This window comes from Danio rerio, chromosome 5, assembly GCF_052040795.2.
Source record: "Danio rerio strain M-AB ecotype USA chromosome 5, GRCz13ab, whole genome shotgun sequence".
Lineage (NCBI taxonomy): Eukaryota > Metazoa > Chordata > Actinopteri > Cypriniformes > Danionidae > Danio > Danio rerio.
Window position 1 is genome coordinate 42,390,276 of NC_141025.1, and position 22,225 is coordinate 42,412,500.

At 38.1% G+C, this 22,225-nt stretch overlaps 2 protein-coding genes across 20 annotated transcripts in view; one reads left to right on the top strand and one right to left on the bottom strand.

Annotated features, from left to right (window-relative positions):
* Window positions 1–22,225, bottom strand: part of epg5 (ectopic P-granules autophagy protein 5 homolog (C. elegans)) — a 1,176,376-nt gene that overhangs the window by 138,111 nt on the left and 1,016,040 nt on the right. The window lies entirely within an intron of this gene.
* Window positions 1–22,225, top strand: part of arid3c (AT rich interactive domain 3C (BRIGHT-like)) — a 225,781-nt gene that overhangs the window by 4,654 nt on the left and 198,902 nt on the right. For all 19 annotated transcript variants that reach the window (XM_087252706.1, XM_087252711.1, XM_087252699.1 and 16 more), the window contains one exon: window positions 8,957–9,018. The gene's annotated coding sequence lies outside the window, so the exon portion shown is untranslated. The remainder of the gene's footprint in view (window positions 1–8,956; window positions 9,019–22,225) is intronic.

Here is a 22,225-nt window from a genome sequence, read left to right on the forward strand (position 1 = left end):
AATTTCTATTATACCCTGGATTTACAAAACTAACCGTGGTTGAATATCGTTTCAGCATCGATATTGCAATGTTCGAGTCCACAATAGTCACATTGCAGGGATCTGCAATGTAGTTTTGATTATATTTGACCTGACATTACAGTTAATAACATAGTGGAGTAAATTAAAATTTCAACCTTTGAGTGAAAGTTTATTATTTACATGCGTTTTAAGACCTAATTGTAAGAATTTCAAGCAAAAATAAACATTTAAGCACAATGAATTAAATGTTCCGAGCTTAAAGGTTAATTTTACATTTGTACTCAAAACGATTATTATACAATGGTTATTTAATTTCTTCTCCTTAATGCTATTTGACTCCCCAGAAAATCATAATCATTGTTTATTTGCAACTTTTGTTTGTTTTATTTATTTATTTTTGTCTGTTGTATTTAACTATGCTTGGCATTTTTTAAATGTTACTTTATGCAGATACGCTCAATACACAATCCATACACAATCATCGCAATCAACCTGAAATTATGAACTCTTTACAATTTATTAAAAAGACCATTTACTTTTTTTATTTGTTTACATATTAAAGTATGTACTCTCGAACCTCGGCTCAGTTGGCGTTTCTGTGTGGAGTTTGCATGTTCTCCCTGCGTTCGCGTGGGTTTCCTCCGGGTGCTGCGGTTTCTCTCACAGTCCAAAAACATGTGGTAAAGGTAAATTGGGTAGGCTAAATTGTCCGTAGTGTATGAGTGTGTGGATGTTTCCCAGAGATGGGTTGTGGCTGGAAGGGCATTCGCTGCGTTAAAACGTGCTGGATAAGTTGGTGGTTCATTCCGCTGTGGCGACCCCGGATTAATAAAGGGACTAAGCCGACAAAATAATTAATGAATGAAGTATGTACTCATACTCCGTTTGCACATTCATAAAAGATCATATGTCTCACTTTATTTAGAATAATTTATTAATGAATAATAATTTATTATTTATTTTCATTAATTTGACAAATAATACCCAACAATTTTTGGTGATAGAATTGACAGCTTTTTTTTTTAGTTAGCAGGTCATTTTAGGGTACATGAAAAGCTGCAAGAAAGCTGTAACAAAAAGGTAACTGCAGTTTAAACCTCCATTAACCACTGAATGGTTAATAACTTTCTTATTTACCTGGGGAAGATGTATTGTCTTTAGTACAGATTCATGAGAGGTTTATTGGCTGTACGATCTCACTTGCATATATTTCTGTTCTGACCCGTGTGTACACATTTTTCTGTTGCATTTCGGTCAAAGATCTTCAAAGAAAACGGGAAAAGCTTATCTGATGAACTGATTAATCGAATAGTTAGAGTGGTAGAAATTTAGGTTGAGCCCTTCAGAATGGAACAAGGTCGTGGTCAGACAGTGCAATTTAATAATTTTTTACCATGTTATATGTTCTAACTAAATTAAAATACATAAAGAAATGAAGACATTCTCTGAGAAACTATTCTTGTTTACCTTGTCCTTGTATTGAAGTTTCTCTGATGAATGACTTTTTGTTAACACAGGGACCTGTCATAAACTTGCTAAAAGGAAGACAGCTTGAGATAGAGCTGATTGATTGCTGGCTTGTTAAACAGGAATATAGAGGAAACATGGGCCTGAAAGTCTGCTGTCTCAGGCCAGCAAGTCCTTGGTGTTTTGGCAATTTGCAGCACTTCCTATTTAGACAGCAACAACCTGACTCTCCAGCTGTACACTGATTGGTCCCCTGACCTATTTTCAGGAAGCAATTGAGATAAGACTTCTGAATGGAGCTTTTTTTTTCCATTTCCTCATCCCTGCACTTTGCCCCTAAGTGCAAGGAAATGAACAGTCCTGTGCATGTGTTGACATTATAAATGTGAGAACATCATGTGGGAAAATTCCCTGTCCAAATCTTTTTTTTTTCTCTTGAAAGTTACAATAGTTTCTCCTAAAACAGTAACCGTTTCCAACGCATCAAGGTGACACATGCTTTTAAACTTGAACTGGCGTTGCACTTTTTTCTTTCTGTCAACTACAATCAGTTGTGTTTTACAATGGAGATTTATGCTTGGCTTTGAAGACAAAGAAACTTGAAGCATAATAAACCTTCTATATATTTTTTATCAATTAACAATGGAATTAAATCAAATACAGGTTCACTATTTCCAAACCAACTGTGGCACAGTTCGACGTCAAAATTCACTACATTAATCTCGTATTTGAAGGGGCAGTTGCAGCATATCATACCAGTTACATTCCCACATAAAACATGCTTTCTAGCATGAAAATGTTGCACACTTTTTATCAAATTCATTTAACAATGGTAGATCAAGTTGTATGTAGTGTGGCTTTACTCCACTTAGTTATCCAGTGTCCATATGTCTAATATATACTGAAGCAGCAATACTGTTTTGTACTGTTGCATGAGATTTACACTTTTTTAAAGAAAAATACATTACATTATTGCACATCAGTAACTCACCAGTAACTTTTTAATGTATGTTCCTGTAAGAAAACATTGAAAATAGTTGGAAATCCGGCGACCACAATAATCAAACCCTTGGGAACAACCGTGGTCGGAACCAAAGTTAACAGTGACTGTGTTCTCTGGACTCCTCTCAAGCAGTGGACTTCTACATTCCGATTGCTTGCCGCTGAACCACGTCATAGCTCATTATTATATAGTTAACTTGATTTCAACCCTCCTCGACGTCCCCACCGGAGAAAATGCGCCGCGCTGCTCCTCGCAGCTTATCACCCCTGGCTCTCATTGAAAATGAATGACTTCTGGCTACTTTGATGCTCTTGCCGATTTCGGTGTGAACGTACGTTAATGACACTTTTGTGTGCCAAAAACAAAACAAATTTTTTGACTGTAACGTACACAGTACACCTAATATTAACATGTCATTTAATACATGAAATAAGATCTTTGTGTGTCATCTGGATGACTCAAATGACAATGTCATATTGCTCGTTATAAATATGCCCATGACATGACACGGAAAAGGAGATATAGGTGAACAACGTCCTTTTTACACTTTTTTGTTGTTGTGTTTTTGCTGCACAAAGGTGTTACTAAAAAAGGTGAAGAAAACAGGTGTCACATGGAATCTTTTGAAGATGTTTTTCACTCTTTTCAATAAGCAAAGCAATATGGTCTATGGAGGATAAGAGAGATCTCGGATTTCATTTTAAAATTTCTTTTAATTTGTGTTCCAAAGATGAACGAATGTCTCAGGGGAACCTTTTAAAATGTTTTTATCCTTATTTTTTTTTGGAGGTGAAAAAATACCCTAATTAATATGAATGAAATTCATTCATTCATTCATTCATTCAATTTCTTTTCGGCTTAGTCCCTTTATTAATCCGGGGTCGCCACAGTGGAATGAACCGCCAACTTATCCAGCACGTTTTTATGCAGCGGATGCCCTTCCAGCCGCAACCCATCTCCGGGAAACATCCATCCACACACACACTCATTCACACACACACTCATACACTACGAACAATTTAGCCTACCTAATTCACCTGTACCGCATGGCTTTGGACTGTGGGGGAAACCAGAGCACCCGGAAGAAACCCAGGGAGTGAATAAAGGTTATGAAAGAACAAATATTCAAGGAGTATATTTTGCAGTTATATATTTGATATACAGACGGGCGTCACGGTGGGGCAGTGGGTAGCACAATCGCTGCACAGGAACAAGGATGCTGGTTTGAGCACCGGCTGGGTCAGTTGGCATTTCTGTGTAGAGTTTGCATGTTCTCCCCATGTTCGTGTGTGTTTTCCTCTGGGTGCTCCGGTTTCCCTCACAGTCCAAAGAAATGTGTGAAATGAATAAGCTAAATTGGTAGTATATGTGTGTGAATGCAAGAGTGTATGGGTATTTCCCAGTGTTAGGTTGCGGCTGGAGGGGCCTCCACTGCGTAAAACATATGCTGGATAAGTTGGAGGTTCATTCTGCTGTGGTGACCCCTGATTAATAAAGGGACTAAGCTGAAAATGAATGAATAAATATATAGGCTTTTTGGAAGAAAGAATTTTTAAAAATCCATAAACTTCAACAAGAGACTGCCTTCTTCTTTTTTAGTGTTGGATTTTTTGGTGCATTTAGGACAGAGGTATGTGTTGCACATGTGCCTTTGAGGTGAACATGGAAGCACAGTTAAAAGAGATACTCAAATGCCAGTCATGAAAATATGGTCTCTTCTTGAATGAATTCCTCCCACATTTTTCTTTAGAATTCTTAGTTTTGTACTTTTGTACTTCTATTTTGTGATTCAACACACATATACTGTATGTTCTACATCATGTGCTGTAAAGGCTTCGCACTCCTGTCAAGCTGGTGGTGCTAGATGCATCAAAAACGTGCAGCTCACAAGAACAAAAACAAAACAGTCTCCTGCAGTGACATGATTGAAGAGATGAAAGGCAGGATATGTGCATAACCAGGTATTGAGCAGTTTGTTAAAAGGAAGTGCAGAGATGAAAATACGGTTCTTGTAAAGTTGTTTGCTTATCTTAGAATCTTTTAAAGTGAGGATGTGGAACACAGATTATGGAGAGCGTTAGAGATGAAGACAGAAGGATAAAATTTTCATTTCGAATATTCATTGAATTTATTTAAAATAGGATTTCACATTCAAATGCGAAAACCTTCAAACCTGCAGTCAAACGTAAAATAGGGCTGCGTTCTAGTTGGAGATGGGAATTTTAATAGTAAAATTATTAACTTCTGACTTTAAAGTGTTCCAGTCAGTCCTGCGTCACAGTTAAATTTTTACTATGTGAGAAATGAATATTTCATTACATTTCATGTTATTGTGTCATTTATTATTTTAACACTATATATTAATTCATTCATTTTCGTTTAAGCTTAGTCCCTTTATTAATCTGGGGTCGCGACAGCGGAATGAACCACCAACTTATCCAGCATATGTTTTATGCAGCGGATGCCCTTAGTTTTACTTGATTCTTAATATCCCTTACATGCATATAAGAAAATGATATTTTTAGCACAGTTGTTTGTAAGATTATGTACTGTAAAAAGTGAGCATCATTTCAGTAAAAATATTAATGTTTGGTAAGTTTTTTTGTTAATTGTTGCCTTTAGAACTGAGATATAATTAAAATTTTTCTTATATTTAAGAAATAAATAAAATAAAACTCAGGTAAGCAAACCAAGACCAGACAGGGAGTGACAGGAAGTGAGGGTTTACAAAGGGAGCTTGATTGGGGAGTGAAAGTTGCCAGTGACCCCAGAAGAGTCGGAATGAGGGCCTTGTTAAGTGACTGACATGCTGAAGTTACACAAATTATTTTACTTAGAAAAACTTTATTCACCCCCTGAAGCCATGTGAGGCACTTTTTTATTATGGATGGATGAGCCTTTTAAGTATACCTGTTTTTTGTAGAAAGTGGCCTTACTGCTATTTTTGTTTAGTACAGGCATCAGAAACACATCTCCTTGCAGTAAATCTTCACTTGTGTGTGAAGGAAGAATTGTTTACACTCTTTAGACTCTTAATGCTTATTTTATGTTTTAGACATATAAATACACACAATTACTAGTAAAACAATACAATTAAAGTTTGAAAAACACACAAGAAAGTCTATGAGAGTCTAACAATCCATTCAAATATAGTTTGCAGATGTGTATTATTGTTATCAGATACACGCAGTGAAAGTAACATTAGACTGATTTCAGGCGGCTGCCAATTTTAAAAGCAAAATCGAGGCTGCGGAGGAAAGAAACCCAGAAGTATCGTTGGGAGTTACATAGGTACATTGTGTAGCTGGCTGTACATCTTATCAGCAAAGAGAAAGTGACACAAATTTATAATTTCAAGTTTTAAATTTGAAGATCCGTTCTGAATGAATGGTGAAAATAAAAAGGGTAATCAGAGCTCATTTTCAGCTAAATTAAGGGAAATGGCACTAGTTAGCTAATGTTTTCTTTCCCAAACACACGTTTTAGATGTCATTTATCAAACTCAAGTTAATGAACTAATTCTTTCACTATATTAGACCTGTCACGATAATAAATTAAAAGAAAAACCGTCAACTTCCCGTTGACATTCAAGGCACTGTTGGTGGCTTTCTTAAAACAGTGCCGGTTTGCCATTGTGTTCATGTGCTCAACAGAAATGACTGTGATTGGTTGAGAAGGTCATAAGTTCACCCTCCACTAATTACTGAGTACAAACACAGACGAGCGATCTGCTTGATGACTTGACTGATCTTCACGGCTGCTTCGCGGACTAGGTGTCCGTGTATCTTTGTTTGCACTGGGTGTAGAGTGGTAAATTGCTGTGCACTTGTGAACACTATGGTAAATCAGCGCTGTTTTTGAATGCGCTCAGCGGCGCTTAAATGTTAGTGGGAAATGGACGTTTTTAAAACTTTAGTACCGGGACAACACTATTACAGACAACACGCAGACCGCAGTGCTTTGTCGCTCTCCAGGTTACATAGGCTGAAGCACGAAAGCGTCCCCACAGTGTTTAACTTCTCCCAGCTGGCCAGCCACTTGCTTGCATGCATTTTGGGAGTAACTGATGAATTTACGTGCTGAATCCTGCATGTCCCGCTTTGATGAATGTGGCAAACGGTGAACATTCTAAAATAATGGTCGCCTAAAAACTCACTTCCAGTTTCAGATAGAATATATTAAACTCACCAGTGAAAGGGTTAACTACAGAAGTAAAGCAGCGATGGTATAGTTACTTTGTATTGCAAGACTAAAGACATGTTTTTATTCACTTGCCTTTTTTGAATGGTTAATTTTTCCATCTGTTGTCAGGTATAGCTACACTGCAAAAAAGCTTTTTTTTTGCTTAATAATTTTGTCTCATTTCCAGTCCAAAAATCTTAAATCAAGACTACTAGATAAGAAAAATGGCATAAGAAAAGTGATGCTTAAAACTTCTCTTTGAGATTTTATCTCATTAAGATTATATTTCTTACACATTGGCAAATATTTTAGCTTGTTTTAAGCAAACAATCACTTAATTTTGAAGTGTTTTTTTTTTTTTTTCAGAAAACAAGACATGATTTCTTGTGCTATTTCATCTGTCCAGTGTGTATCTTGATATAATTTGTATTTTTATATTTGGACTGAAAACAGGACAAAACTACTTAGTTTTTTATTTTATTATTGTTATAACAGCTCAGGGATGAGTTTTTTTGAATAAAGGGTTGGAAATGAATGTTTTTTTTTTTTTTATCTGATTCATCGATTAATCAAAAAAAATAGACTGATTAATCGATTTATTAAAATAATCGTTAGTTGCAGCCCTTTAAGCTAAAGAGAATTGGCACACCCCTACCCCTGTGAATGCACAAAACGAAAGGTAGGAGTAAGGGAAGGGCTAAGAGGTAGAATTGGGATTGGGCCTTATAAGTTCTTCATTAGCATTGTTCTATAAAATCAATAATGTTGTTTTGGTCCTGGCTGGAGGTGTTTCTGTGTGTTTGCATGAGTGAGTACATTAACATTGGCACCAATAATCCAATTTTAGAACGATTAGGACAATACTCTGATTAAGAGTCTACCATGTAAACAGCAATTTTTGATTACCTTAATTTGACTAAAGTCATAATCAAACTGAACAGGAATCGAATTAAGACATGGAATATTTCTATTTTAGTCACATTAATTAAGTGCAGTACAGACCTGTAAACACCTCAATCAAACTATTACTTTCATGTAGAATTTTTGCCGAGTTTCGCAATAGTACATTCCCTACAAACATGGTTGTATGATGCTATTCTCTGCGCATACTGAGTCATTAAATGACTGCTTTGCGAAATGAGTTTTTTTTCATTTTGCGTGCGGTATCAAATTTAATCAAAACTCCAGTTCTTTCTTCATACTCTCATCCAATGGCTCAGTCTGTCATGAGGGCATGCATGAAATGTTCCTAAATGAAAGTGAAACTGGCGAACTGCAGTTAAAGTCAACATGTGAAAAATTAAACTCCATAAAACTCCGGTGGAAACATAGATGGCGTGGTGACGCAATGACATTAATCAATCTACAGTATGTGCTATAACATGTAAAACAATATCATGAAAGGAACATTTTAAAAAACAACTTATGTAAACACCTTAATCATGTTATTATCTTATTTAGATAAGGGCAAATAATTCAATTACTGATGTCCATGTAAACGTATTCAGTGAGTGAGGGTCCAAACCAAATGAACCAAGCCTTAGGATATTTTGACCTTTAACACTTTTACAAAACAGTTTAATCAAGTGTTTTTCATTTATATATATATATATATATATATATATATATATATATATATATATATATATATATATATATATATATATATATATATATATATATATATATATAAATACATATAAAATAGATATTTGTAACAAAAAAATTATATTTTATCTAATGGTTTGACAGACATTTTTTTGGTGGGACTTATCACACAAATATTTTCAAAAACTTTTAACTGTTTGTGCTTGACGAACATCCTCTGTGGTCTGTTGCATGTGTTGTCAATAACAGTTGATGGCTTTTCACAAAATAATACACACTCTGTGGGGGTTTACTGATGACACCACAACTCCCTCGAGAATGTGCAGTGAAAGATAAAAGATGCCTGTCGTTCCAGGGTTGGAACGGTCAAACATAATTGAAGCTATTTTGGTTAAATAGTTTATTTAAATGCTAAATTGTAAATGGAGAAATGTCCTGCATGTGCTTGTTTTTCATTTTGACAGTGAAATTGTTCTCAACTAATTCGATTTATTTATAAGTCAGAGTTATAAAAAGCAACGCTGTTTAAATATTGGTCCTAGCTGCAAGATACAACCTTTTAGTAATCTTTAATGTAACAAATCACACACACTCACAGTTTATGGATAGCATAACTTCTCTAAACATCATGCAGTCCTTTCAGTAACTCTCTAATTTCTCTTATTTCTTTTTTAGGCTCTAATGCAAACATTTCCCTGTAACGGTATCCAGCATATCTACATGAAAGGTGTGGTGAAGTAAGTCCTGGGATTTATTATGGCATGATGAAGGCTGGGAGGCTGTGTGTATTTTTTTTTTCGTTTGCTTTCACATCTGTTCAAATGTCACAGCTGTGGGAGGAAATATGTCTGGTCACTGCAGGTGCTTTTCAAAGACATTCAGTGTGTACAGTCTCGTTTTTTCAGCTTTAAAAAGACAGGGTTTCCCGTCACAAAGACACTGCAGCAGCAGGAACTGCTTGTAAAAATTTCAATTCTCTTCAGCCTCCTTTGTCATGGTCCATGACAGAAAGATTTTGAAATATTTGCATTGTGTGTGTTGTACAATAAGTAATCAGCTTTTTCTCAACTTTGTCAATTCTTGGGGATTATAAAATAAAAAAACAACAAAAGAAAATAGATATTGATATAGATATATGATACAACAACTTTTACCAGAGCAGAAAAATTGCAGAGGAGCCAGAGCACTTCAACATCTTTATGAAATCTGTCTATCAACCGACACACGCAAATGCAATGGAAAAAGACTTGGAAGGATTGCATGGTAAAATATACTGAGCTAATATGTTCTCAATGTTCACACGAGAACTTGTTATACTGTTTGCATTTGTTTCAGCTAAAACCAGATGTGGAAATATTTGTTCAAAGATTATTTGTCATCATCTTGGAAGCATCTGTGGAGCAATTACATTCGCTGCTTCTGTAGCTTCTTCATTTTTGAACATTTCAAAGGTCTACATGTCATCTTGATTTGTTATGCAGACAGCAGGACATAGCAGATGGTAATACATCTTGAAAGACTTTTATTAAGAATGTTTAATTGCATTTTCACGAGTTTAATTAGATGTGATAAACAGAATCTGTTTGCAAATTGACAGAACCAAATGCTCTGTTCAGAATAGTTTAGAGAGAAAATATAAACAGGCTTTGCTTGCATATTTTCAGAATGGCTACAGTTTGTTTTGAGGTAAAAGTCTTACCTCACAAAACTTTTTCTGTTTTTTTTCAATCACAAGTGGGAAATGTACACCATATGTGCCCATTCAGGAAGTCATGTAAAACAAAGTTATGTAAAATTAAAAATACACATAGTAGCAATATAATCAGAGTATAAAAGAGGATAAAAGTTTACTCAGTATAAACACCCTAAATTTCAACTGAAATTTGGGTTAAAATATGGACCCAATCCCCATGTGCTGGTTAAAGTTTTACACAAAATGTATAACTCCGTGTAATTACAGCTGTATTGAGTCAGGTCCGCTATAGAGGTGAGGATCCAAATGCAGCTTAAAGCTGCGGTCACACTGGGCTTTTCCTCCCATAGACTTCCATTCATACGTACGCGAATGCGTCAGACCGGAAACACAGGGTCATGGGTCAAATTTCGCAGGTTGCTGTGGTGCAAAGTTCAAGCTTAGTGAACTCTGACCTGCGAAATCGCATCACTTGACTGCGTGAGACCAATCGAGGATCAAAACATGACCCCTCTGGACAGAAATTTAAAACATGGAGTAATCGCTCGCTTTTATAAATGTCTAATAAGCTTGTTTAATCTCGTCCCCTTTCACAGCGCTGCATGACAGAATATCGCATGCTGAAACTCTAATGTGACCACAGCTTTATTTTGGAATAGCCATACAGGCAATGTCAAATCAGGAACAGACAGGAGCATGAAGACAATTCAGAGAGTAAACAGGTGATTGGTTGGGACTGGCAACAAAACAACAAACAAAAAAGAATAAAAAAAAAGGATCAAAAACACACTTTGCAATGCTCACTTACAGGATACAAGACTCAGCCACGATGTGTGTGTGTGTGAGCTGTGTTTATAGTCCATTCAATTAGTCCTGAACAGCTTCAGCTGTGTATGTGCAATCAAGGGTGATTTGGAAGGGTTCAGTAGCATATGTGTAGTGAGTGAATGTTGTCCAGCGATCTGCACAGGCTAGATTGCTGGTGATTGAGACAACACAGAGGCCGAATCTGAGACTTAACCTAATTATTAAAAGAATGTTCAATAGTCTCAATGTCACCGATTCGGTCCCTGATACTCCCCTTTTTCACCAGCAGAGGTCCCCCTCACCTCGAGTTTTGAATTATTCCCAACTACAAGTCAACTACGACTACACTTAGTAAGCACCTGAAAGCTATCTAGTCCCATATAAATACACGCTAGTCCGATCATTCAGTGCAAAGTTTTGTTTTGCCTTGCGGACATCACTGAACATTTTTTTTCGTTTACTGTGTTGCTGACTTGATCTGACTTCCTGGACTTTAATTGTTATCTTCCAGCCTACTAAACTTGCTTGTTTACTGGCTATGACTCTATTCTGCCTGCCTATGACCTACACCTGTTTTCCGACGTACGATTTTCTTCTGCCTGCCTTGACTATAGCCTGTATTTACGTTTGCTCCTGCATTCCACCAGCTGATTGGCACTTTGTAAGTGAGTTAACCTCCTGTGGCTACACAGGTGTAAATCATTATTTCTTTATTATCCTTTTGTACAATAAAGAGCTGCAAATGGATCATCAGTCTACAGATACCTCAATACAGAAAACTTCGCCAGAAACTGATCCAGTGTCTATCACTCAACTAACCATGGAGCTCTCATCACAAGCTCATGTTTAGGCCACTCACCAGGCACAACTCCCCCATCTCACCTTCCACCGAACGACTGGTAAAAACCCTACAGGGGCTTAATATCACTGCTGCCATGCCAGTATCACCCCACCACAAACCCAACTGCCTTATCTTGCCTTTGCTAATTCAAGACTCATCGCCAATCCACATTTAGTGTTTCCTTGAAAGTTCAATAGAATAAATGAAAGGGATTTCTTCTTCAATGCACATTATTTGTAGCCCAGCAGCCTATGCTCTATTCTACTGCATGTAGGAAAATATGATTTGTTTGTTCAATACGTACTGGAAAGGCACTAGATTATGCTACAGCAATTTGTAAGGATAGCACTCCTAACTTTCCCACATTTGACGCCAGTGTTTTGGAGCTGTCTTTGAACATCCAGAGGGGGGAAGGACACTGGAGAGGATATCCTGTCATTGCGTCAGGGCAATCGCACAGCAGTGAATTATGTGCTACACTTCGCAGTCTCTCTGCCCAAATGGGGTGGCCCGAGGACCCACTGAAAGTACTCTTTCGCCGTGGACTAAGCATAGAGTTGCAATCGGTAAATCTTTTAATTAATTCATTGACTTATCCATCCGTATAGACAGTCTAATCTGTTCTCAACGGCTTTCTTGGCTCACACAATTTACTCACATTCATGCCTTTGCTTTTCCCGATCCTCAACCAATGCAGCTAGGTCTAACTTGCTTAACATCTGAAGAGCGAGAGGACTCCGGTTTCGCCACAATCTTTGTGTTTATTTTGGCCATGCCGGTCTCGTTAAGAGTATGTGTCTCGTGAGACCCATGAACAAGGATCCCTCTGTGAGTTCCACTGCTATCTAGTCCTTCAATAATCAGTGTGTAGAAATTTCTGTCACAATTTTTTTACTTAAACAATTCAACCCATTTAAATGTCATGATTGATTCAGAAGCTGCAGGAAACTTTTGCCAGAACTTCCATTCCTTTCTTTACAGTCGTGGCATAGATGGACACCCTCTGGGGACCATAAAGGCCAGTACACAACATAACCTATAATTCTCCTATCTGGTTCTCTACATACCCAAAGTACCCCATCATCCTGGGTCTACCCTGGCTTCAACAGCATGACCCTGCAATATCTTGGAAGAGCAAAGAAATCATTCGTTGGAGTGGTCCATGCTACCAAGAATGTTTGATACCAGTTTCATTCATTCATTAATCTGGGTTCGCCACAGCGGAATGAACCGTCAACTTATCCAGCATTTGTTTTATGCAGTGGATGCCCATCATGCTGCAACCCATTACTTGGAAACACATACACACTCATTCCCACACACAGTACGGACAATTTAGCCTACACAATTCACCTGTACCGTATGTCTTTGGAATGTGGGGGAAACCGGAGCACCCGGAGGAAACCCATGTGAATGCAGCGAGAACATGCAAACTCCACACAAAAACGCCAACTGACCCAGCAGAGGCTCGAACCAGCAACCTTCTTGCTGTGAGGCGACAGCACCACCTACTGTGCCACTGCGTTGCCCTGATACCTGTTTATCCCGTTCCAATCAATGCATTTTCCATACAAGAAGTCACTTCCAACGAAAGCACATAATCCTGAGAATATGCAGATTTGGCCGAAGCATTTATTAAACAAAACTCCACTCAACTGCCCCTTTACCGTGAGTGTGACTGCGCCATTGAACTTCAGCCTGGCACCACTCCCCCTTGTGGTAGGATAGTTTCCATATCCACTCCAGAATCCAAAGCCATGAAGAAATACATCAAGGAGGAGCTGGCTCAAGGATTGATTTGGCCATTGCATCACCAACACAGTCTGTTTTTTAAGCTTTCATCAATGGGTCATTGTATACATCAATGATATCCTGATCTATTCTGAATCCCATAAAGAGCATGTAGAACACGTTTGGGCAATGCAACAAAATTTGATTGACAACCAGCTGTACAAAGCAATCGAAAAATTAATTTCAGGGTCCAAAACCCATCACCATCACAGCATTGACGGCAAGGAGGCATGTCAGCTTCCAAGAAATCCTGATGTCGGGAAGCAATTCCCCAGTTTCTAATAGATAGGACTGGGTATTGTTCCAAAACTTTCGATACCGATACCCTGAATTCGATACCGGTTCCGAACGATACTTTTTTCGATACTTTTATTTTAAGAAATATATTTTTACAAGATTAAATAACTCATAAAAATTCTTATGAGATACTCTGAGAAACTTTGGTTTTATTTTTTCAGGATGTTTGGGACCCTTTTCACAATAGGCTTATCTCTAATACCAATAAACAAAGGAACAAAAGCACAAAATGAACTAAGTGTAGTTAACACAATATATTAGTGCAAACAGTTTTAATAAAGTTCAAGCAGTTTTAAATCAATCAATTTTAAGTATTTGTTAGGCTTCCTGCTGCTTGAAGGTTTAGTTCACCCAAAAATTTTAATTCTGTCATTAATTATCTTCAAATGAAGATATTTCGGATTTAATCCAAGAGCTTTCTGATCCTCCCATAGAGAAATTGTTGAATAAAGTTATTTTTGTTTACTTTGCACACAGGATTATTCTCGCAGCTTCATATAATTATGATTAAACCACTTATATCACATGGACTTATTTTGACTGTTTTTGGTTCCTTTCTGGGCATTGAAAAATATTAAAATGGTCGTGCCCAACTGAGTCTGGTTCTCTCAAGGTTTTTTTTCTTCACTCCCATCAGGTGAAGTTTTTTTTCCCTCTCCGCTGTCGCCACTGCCTCGCATGGTTCAGGATTGATAGAGCTACGCATCGATGAATTTGCTCTTCAGTGTTTGAACTCTCAGTAATGATTAAATCACACTGAACTGAGCTAAACTGAACTGAACTGAACTTAAACACTAAAACCTGAACCACACTGTTCCAGTTACTGAACCACACTGTTCCAGTTACTATGACCATTTATGTGAAGCTGCTTTGACACAATCTACATTGTAAAAGCGCTATACAAATAAAGCTGAATTGAATTGAATATCCAGTAAATCTAATCTTTCTCCACAGTCTAAAAAGGCAGCAAACCTTTAACAATAAAATTGTAATGATCCTGTGGCATTCACCTTTCAGCAGGAGCAGAGACTATAACATTAATGTAAAGAAAACATGAAAGCTAAACTGTTATTGCAGCCAAGGATAAGGACATTTGGTCCCACTTTATATTAAGTGTCCTCAACTACTATGTACTTGCATCAAAAAATAAATACAATGTACTTACTGTGTTCATAATGTATTTGAGAACACTTGTGGTGCTCTTGAGTTGGGATAGGGGTTGGGTTATGGACAGGTTTGGTGGTATGGGTAGGTTTAAGGGTGGGTTAAGGTGTAGGGAATGGTCAGCAGTGTATTTACAAATGTAATTACAGATGTAATTACATACAGGTATTTAATCAACCATAAGTACACAATAAATACATGTATTTTTACAATAAGTACATTGTAACAAACTATTAATTCCTGTGTTAATATAAAGTGGGACCGGACATTTAAATAAGATAAATTTAATGTGATGTAAACTTCATCATTTACTGTTAACCTTAAAGCATTTAAGTATCAACTTAGCTAGATATTTAAAGCCATCGAAACAGTAAATAACGTTACACAGCCTACGTTAGGTCCAAAAAAAGGATTAATAAATTTACCTCGCACAAACCCCGTTTACACTGTCAGGTCTTGATGCCCAATTCCGATTTGTTGCCTATATCAGATTTTTTTGCTTGTCCGTTTACACGTTCATTAAGGTTGTACTCACACTATCAGTGTGCCAGTCAGAGTGCGGTTCACTTGGACTTCGGCGCGGTACACTTGTGTGCAGGGCTTAAATGAACGTGTAAACGGACAAGCAAAAAAATCTGATATAGGCAACAAATCGGAATTGTGCAAAACGCGCCTAACCCCGAAACTGAAAGCGAGATGTGACTTTTAAGGGGCTGTTTCATATGGATTTATTAACTGTTCAGTGAACGCAAACTGTCGTAGTTAATTAAAGACACAAACCCCTCACTGCACGACAGCTGTGCACCTTCAGCAACCTCATAATTCCTGCAGCACGGATGACTTTTTGACTGTTTATGAGCGTCAAAATTGGCCGATCTGTTCGGCGAGTTCTGCCATCTGTGCCACACTAGCCACTGCGAAATATGCGAAGTGTTGTTTAAGCAGTGAATGGTTCAGTCTTGATTTACCCCCACGCAGTTTATGTAATGGTATGGCCCTGAATCCTGATGTGTGTGCGCACTGGTGTTGGAGAGAATAAAGTTGCTCTGTGTAGAAGATCACGCCGGCGCAGTCATCATAACAACGTGCCCACCACAAGCTTCGTCCACCATGACTGATGAGGATTAAAGCGCAGTGCGTGTATTATTAGCGACAAAATGCAAAAGTTACAACATGAAGTTCGCCTAACTTTAAAATGATTTTGAGGCGGAGGAGGTGGAAAAGGGCCGTCAGCTAGCGCTCATGTCTGTTTACCTTTTGGAGCCCCAGCCATCGCGCTTTAATTCTCATCAGCCACGGTGGACGACGCTTGTGGTGGGCACGTTGTTATGATGACTGCGCCAGCGTGATCTTCTTGCAGTCAAACAATGCAAAAATGCTTTAAAGTGTAGTGTACGCATTACAGCCTCACATTTGACAAGCTCTAAGCGAGTGGGCGTAGCCACCGTAAACTTTTGATTTTCAAGACAGCCTCGCCGCAGCCAATCACCAGCATTTGATCCGGGCACATTGACAAGATTATACCCTTGGGTATCGAAATTTGGTACCGAACGAAAATGATTTTTTCGATACTTGATAGTATCGAGACGATTCAGTCGGTGCTCTAAAAGTATTAAACTCGATACCCAGCCCTACTTATAGACTGGGAGGACTATGGTCCAGAGGAAAAATATCTTCAATCTGTCACTTCTCATAGAATTTCAAAATCTTCATCCAAAGAAACCGGCTCTACAAACCTGATTTAGACCCTGCAGTAATCTGCCTCATTTCAGGAGCTGCTCGCAGGGTGGGGGCTCTGTCATCGGTTCGGTCCCGCATACTTTCCTTAGGGCCTACTCACGCTATGCTAGTCGAACCGTGCCCAGGCCCGATTCCCAAATCGTTTGAGAAGTGTAAGTGCTCTAAATCAGGCTCAGGCACAGTTTACTTGGCCGGCTCTGGCCCGGTTGGAAGAGGTGTGCTTGAGCACGGTTCACTTGGGCTTGGCGCGGTACACTTGTGTGTGAGTGCAAAACGTGCCTAAGCCCGAAACTGAAAGCGAGACGTGACCTTTAAGGGACTGTTTGATATGGATTTGTTAATCATTCTTACTGTTCAATGAACGCAAATTGTCGTAGATTATTAAAGACGCAAGCCCCTCGCTGCATGACAGCTGCACCCTCAGCAAACCTCCTAATTCCTCCAGGAGGAGGAGGGGTAAGAGACAAGTGTGCTTTGGCCCGGTTCAAGGCAATTGTACATCGTGTCAGTACGCCATGGTTTCCGCTACATTCATTCTTCCACGACAAAATTCATCCCGCCATGGCTACATTACAGCTTCTCATTCAAAACATTTTATTTTTTTAATAGCGGGTAATAATCGCACCAAGACGTATTAAAAGATGTGAGAATTATAACAGCGCAAACTTTTCTGTGACCTTACTGTAGTAGTGCTGTGCATTATTTATTTACCCTGTTAAGGTTGCGTGCTGACAAACTGACTGGCTGACTGAAAAGTGCATGATGCGTGTTGCCAGCAAACACGACGTATAGTCGTTTCACTTTACTTCAGGACGCATTAATATCGCTCTGTAGGTCTATTAGAGACATTCATAAATATTTCTAGCAAATCTAATAAATGCTGGAGACATACTTGTTACATAAACACACTAAATCGCACTTCAGCAGCGTTTACTTGAGAGTGCACAAGAAGATCTGCGCGCTCTTGAAGCTGCTTATATTTTCGGGGGCGTGCAAGAAGTTTTGTGCACGAGCAGAGGAAATCGGTGCGCAAGCAAAGAGATCCGCATGCTGTAGGCTATTACATAAATGCGATCTCGACTTCTAATACTGCACTCATGACATTTGTCATTGAAATAACGCCACAGGTAGTTGGTAGATCTGTGTAAAAAAGGCCTGCCGCCACAGCTGGAAAAAATCCTATATAAAACACTGTACGCCCTTATTCACTGCCGAGATCCCCCTCACAGACCATTGAACTCTGCTTGTTTACCACCTACGACTGCTTTTTGCCTGCCCATGATCCACACATGTTTTCTAATCTACGATTGTCTGATGCCTGAATATAGCCTGCATTTTTGTTTGCACCTGCATTTCACCAGCTGTTCACTGGCACTTTGTGAGTGAGTTAACCTCCTGTGACTAAACAGGTGTGAATAGTTATTACTGTATTATACAATTAAGAGCTAATGTACAATAAAGATCTGCAAATGGATCCTCAGTTTACAGATCCCTCATTACAGTCAATGAGTAATCCATATTGTAAAAACAGGCTAAAGGGTCAATACAGGGAGAGTTCAAACAAGGAACAATGAATTTTTAGAAAAAATATGTAGAAATAGCTTTGGAAATAGATTTACCAGTCTTTTTTTATATACAGTGGCACTTTATATGATCTGGTTAGTGCTAATGTCACAGTGCATTGTCACCCAAATTTTCACCCATACAAATATCATCCAAATGCATTGTCGCAAAAATTTATTTGTTGCATCATTTAATTTTTTTGGTCTATACTATGTACTTATACTTTAATGAACGGGTTAAATAGAATTGCATTACTAAAAATACAGTTTTTATTGGCTATAACTAGACCATGTCCCAATCTCAATTCTAATATTTTACCCCTACCCCCTCCCCTTGGCCCCTGAAACTGTGAATGGGAAGGGCTTTAAATTTAACCCTAACAAATAGGACACCACTACAACACCTGCAGACATCATCATGTCGTCTCAAGCTCTTACTCATCGATGGCGACTGCTGTAATTATTCCAGTTGCGTTATTTTTTGGTGTTTATCTTAATCTTAGTAAATCACAGAAGGCAATAATATCATGTTATCATAGCAATATGATGTGGCAATACGCTTGTATTTATAAGCGTATTTATACCATGACCATATTCATCTTTGTAACTGCAAGAAAATGACATTAACGTCACTAATGTATAAAATTTAGTGGGCTTTTAAATTTTTTTTTAAAAGCATGACCGTAAAACATGAATGCCATTACTAATGTATTGAAACATATGGTTATTTTCTATGAAATTTCTGTACCCCATGGTTTCTATTGCAGTTTCAAGGGTTATCTAGCCCTTCCCCTTAGCCCTATGCCTTCAAGCTAAAGATAAATGGGACACCCCTACCCCTTTATGTGAAGGTGATAAATAGTGGGGGATATGGGATAGAATTTGAATTGGGCGTAAATGTCATCAGTTTTAATAAACGAAAACAAGACCAAAATATCATAAGTTTTTGTAAACTAAAAATACAGAGAGTGCAGAATTATTAGGCAAATGAGTATTTTGACCACATCATCCTCTTTATTCATGTTGTCTTACTCCAAGCTGTATAGGCTCGAAAGCCTACTACCAATTAAGAATATTAGGTGATGTGCATCTCTGTAACGAGAAGGGGTGTGGTCTAATGACATCAACACCCTATATCAGGTGTGCATAATTAATAGGCAACTTCCTTTCCTTTGGCAAAATGGGTCAAAAAAGCACTTGACAGGCTCAGAAAAGTCAAAAATAGTGAGATATCTTGCAGAGGGAAGTAGTACTCTTAAAATTGCAAAGCTTCTGAAGCGTGATCATCGAACAATCAAGATTTTAATTCAAAATAGTCAACAGGGTCGCAAGAAGCGTGTAGAAAAACCAAGGCGCAAAATAACTGCCCATGAACTGAGAAAAGTCAAGCGTGCAGCTGCCAAGATGACACTTGCCACCAGTTTGGCCATATTTTAGAGCTGCAACATTACTGGAGTGCCCAAAAGCACAAGGTGTGCAATACTCAGAGACATGGCCAAGGTAAGAAAGGCTGAAAGACGACCACTGAACAAGACACACAAGCTGAAACGTCAAGACTGGGCCAAGAAATATCTCAAGACTGATTTTTCTAAGGTTTTATGGACTGATGAAATGAGAGTGAGTCTTGATGGGCCAGATGGATGGGCCCGTGGCTGGATTGGTAAAGGGCAGCGAGCTCCAGTCTGACTCGAGACGCCAGCAAGGTGGAGGTGGAGTACTGGTTTGGGCTGGTATCATCAAAGATGAGCTTGTGGGGCCTTTTCGGGTTGAGGATTGAGTCAAGCTTAACTCCCAGTCCTACTGCCAGTTTCTGGAAGACACCTTCTTCAAGCAGTGGTATAGGAAGAAGTCTACATCCTTCAAGAAAAACATGATTTTCATGCAGGACAATGCTCTATTACATGCGTCCAAGTACTCCACAGCGTGGCTGGCGAGAAAGGGTATAAAAGAAGAAAAACTAATGACATGGCCTCCTTGTTCACCTGATCTGAATCCCATTGAGAACCTGTGGTCAATCATTAAATGTGAGATTTACAAAGAGGGAAAACAGTACACCTCTCTGAACGGTGTCTGGGAGGCTGTGGTTGCTGCTGCACGCAATGTTGATGGTGAACAGATCAGAACACTGACAGAATCCATGGATGGCAGGCTTTTGAGTGTCCTTGCAAAGAAAGTTGGCTATATTGGTCACTGATTAGTTTTTGTTTTGTTTTTGAATGTCAGAAATGTATATTTGTGAATGTGGAGATGTTATATTGGTTTCACTGGTAAAAATAAATAATTAAAATGGGTATATATTTGGTTTTTGTTAAGTTGCCTAATAATTATGCACAGTAATAGTCACCTGCACACACAGATATCCCCCTAAAATAGCTAAAACTAAAAACAAACTAAAAACTACTTCTAAAAATATTCAGCTTTGATATTAACAAATTTTTTTGGGTTCATTGAGAATATGGTTGTTGTTCAATAATAAAATGATTCCTCAAAAATACAACTTGCCTAATAATTCTGCACTCCCTGTAAATAAAAATAGTCTTACTAATAGAAAGATAATTCTTAGAAAAATAAGATTAAAATGCTTATACTCTTATCTTGCCTAAAACTTGACTAGAATAAATTAATTAAGAATGTGACTAAAACAAATAAAAACTAAAATGACAGCTTCACACCAAGACAAGACTAAAACTAAAATTAAAACAGGCCACCAAAACAGCACTATACCTGTAGCAAATAAACAGAAAATATAGCATTGGAAAATGCTCAGTAAAATACTTCACAATGAGTGTTTGGTGTGGCCAATTTAATAGGGTAACCAAACAGGAAGTGTCTCTAAAAGCTAGGGGGATTTCATGATCTGAATATGATTTTGAGAGTCACGATTCATTCCAAAATGATTCTTCACCTACATTTTTCCACTACTTATTCAGCTGTGCAAATATATCTTTCCAACTTTACATTTTAACTAGAATTTGTATTAGATTTTAACCAGAATTTAAGTCAACATAGCTGTTCCAAGTTACAACAGGTTTGCTCACTAGTTTTCTTTTAAAGCAAAGTAACTAATAATTTTTTGAAGTGTGGGAACAGTGGTAGTTGAAATCCTAAGACACATTGGAAGTCGGTGAGTCCTGTAGATAAGGGATCTAGAGAGCTCCAAGGATTCTGGGCATATTCAGCTTAGGGAAGAAATTCCACTTGTCAGATTACATGTACATGTAGAAGTACTTGATTTAGTCTCTTAACCTGACTGTTTGACTGTGGAAGGTATCCAGACATGGGGCTTAAATTCATGTCAAGATTTTTACAAAAGGCTTCTAAACTTGGGAGGTGAATTGTGCCATGGAGATTGAGACATGGTGGATCAATGCTTGTGAGAAGTCCTTAGCAATGTGAAGTCACTTCATGGGCACTAGGCGGCAGACTGTAAAGAATTGGTCAGTTTTTAACAAAATTACTGTACAGCTATCAGACCAGGGAAAGTCAATGGATAGGTGGAACCATGGAAATTTTGGTATTGGCATGGGTTTGAGCAGATTAGATGGGGGATTCTTGTGGGTCTTAAACTGTGGGCAGATTGACATACTCAATGGGATCCTTGGACATACATACCTTAAATGGTCCAGGAAATTCTTGGATGGCCAGCGTTAATAGAAATGTTGTGAGAGCAGTATTACAAGTTGAGATCACATTTATTTAATGCGAGCATGCGAATCTCTTTGCTTGTGTGCTTGTGCACAAAACTTCTTGCAAGCCCCATTAAATAAATGCTGCTAAAGTGCGATTTAGTTTGTTTATCTAAAAAGTGTGTCTCCAACATTTATAAGATTTGCTAGGAATGTTTAATGAATTTGTCCAATAGACACCTACAGAGCAGCAATAATGCGTCCTGAAGTGAAACACCATAAACTCCAGCAAGATAAAGTCATTGTATGCAGAGCCATAGACCTTTGTCTATAAATAAAGTATAATTATTGAAACTGTTCATCTTAACTGAAAGCTATGTTGTGTTTGCTGGCCTCATGCATCACACACCTGTCAGTCAGTTA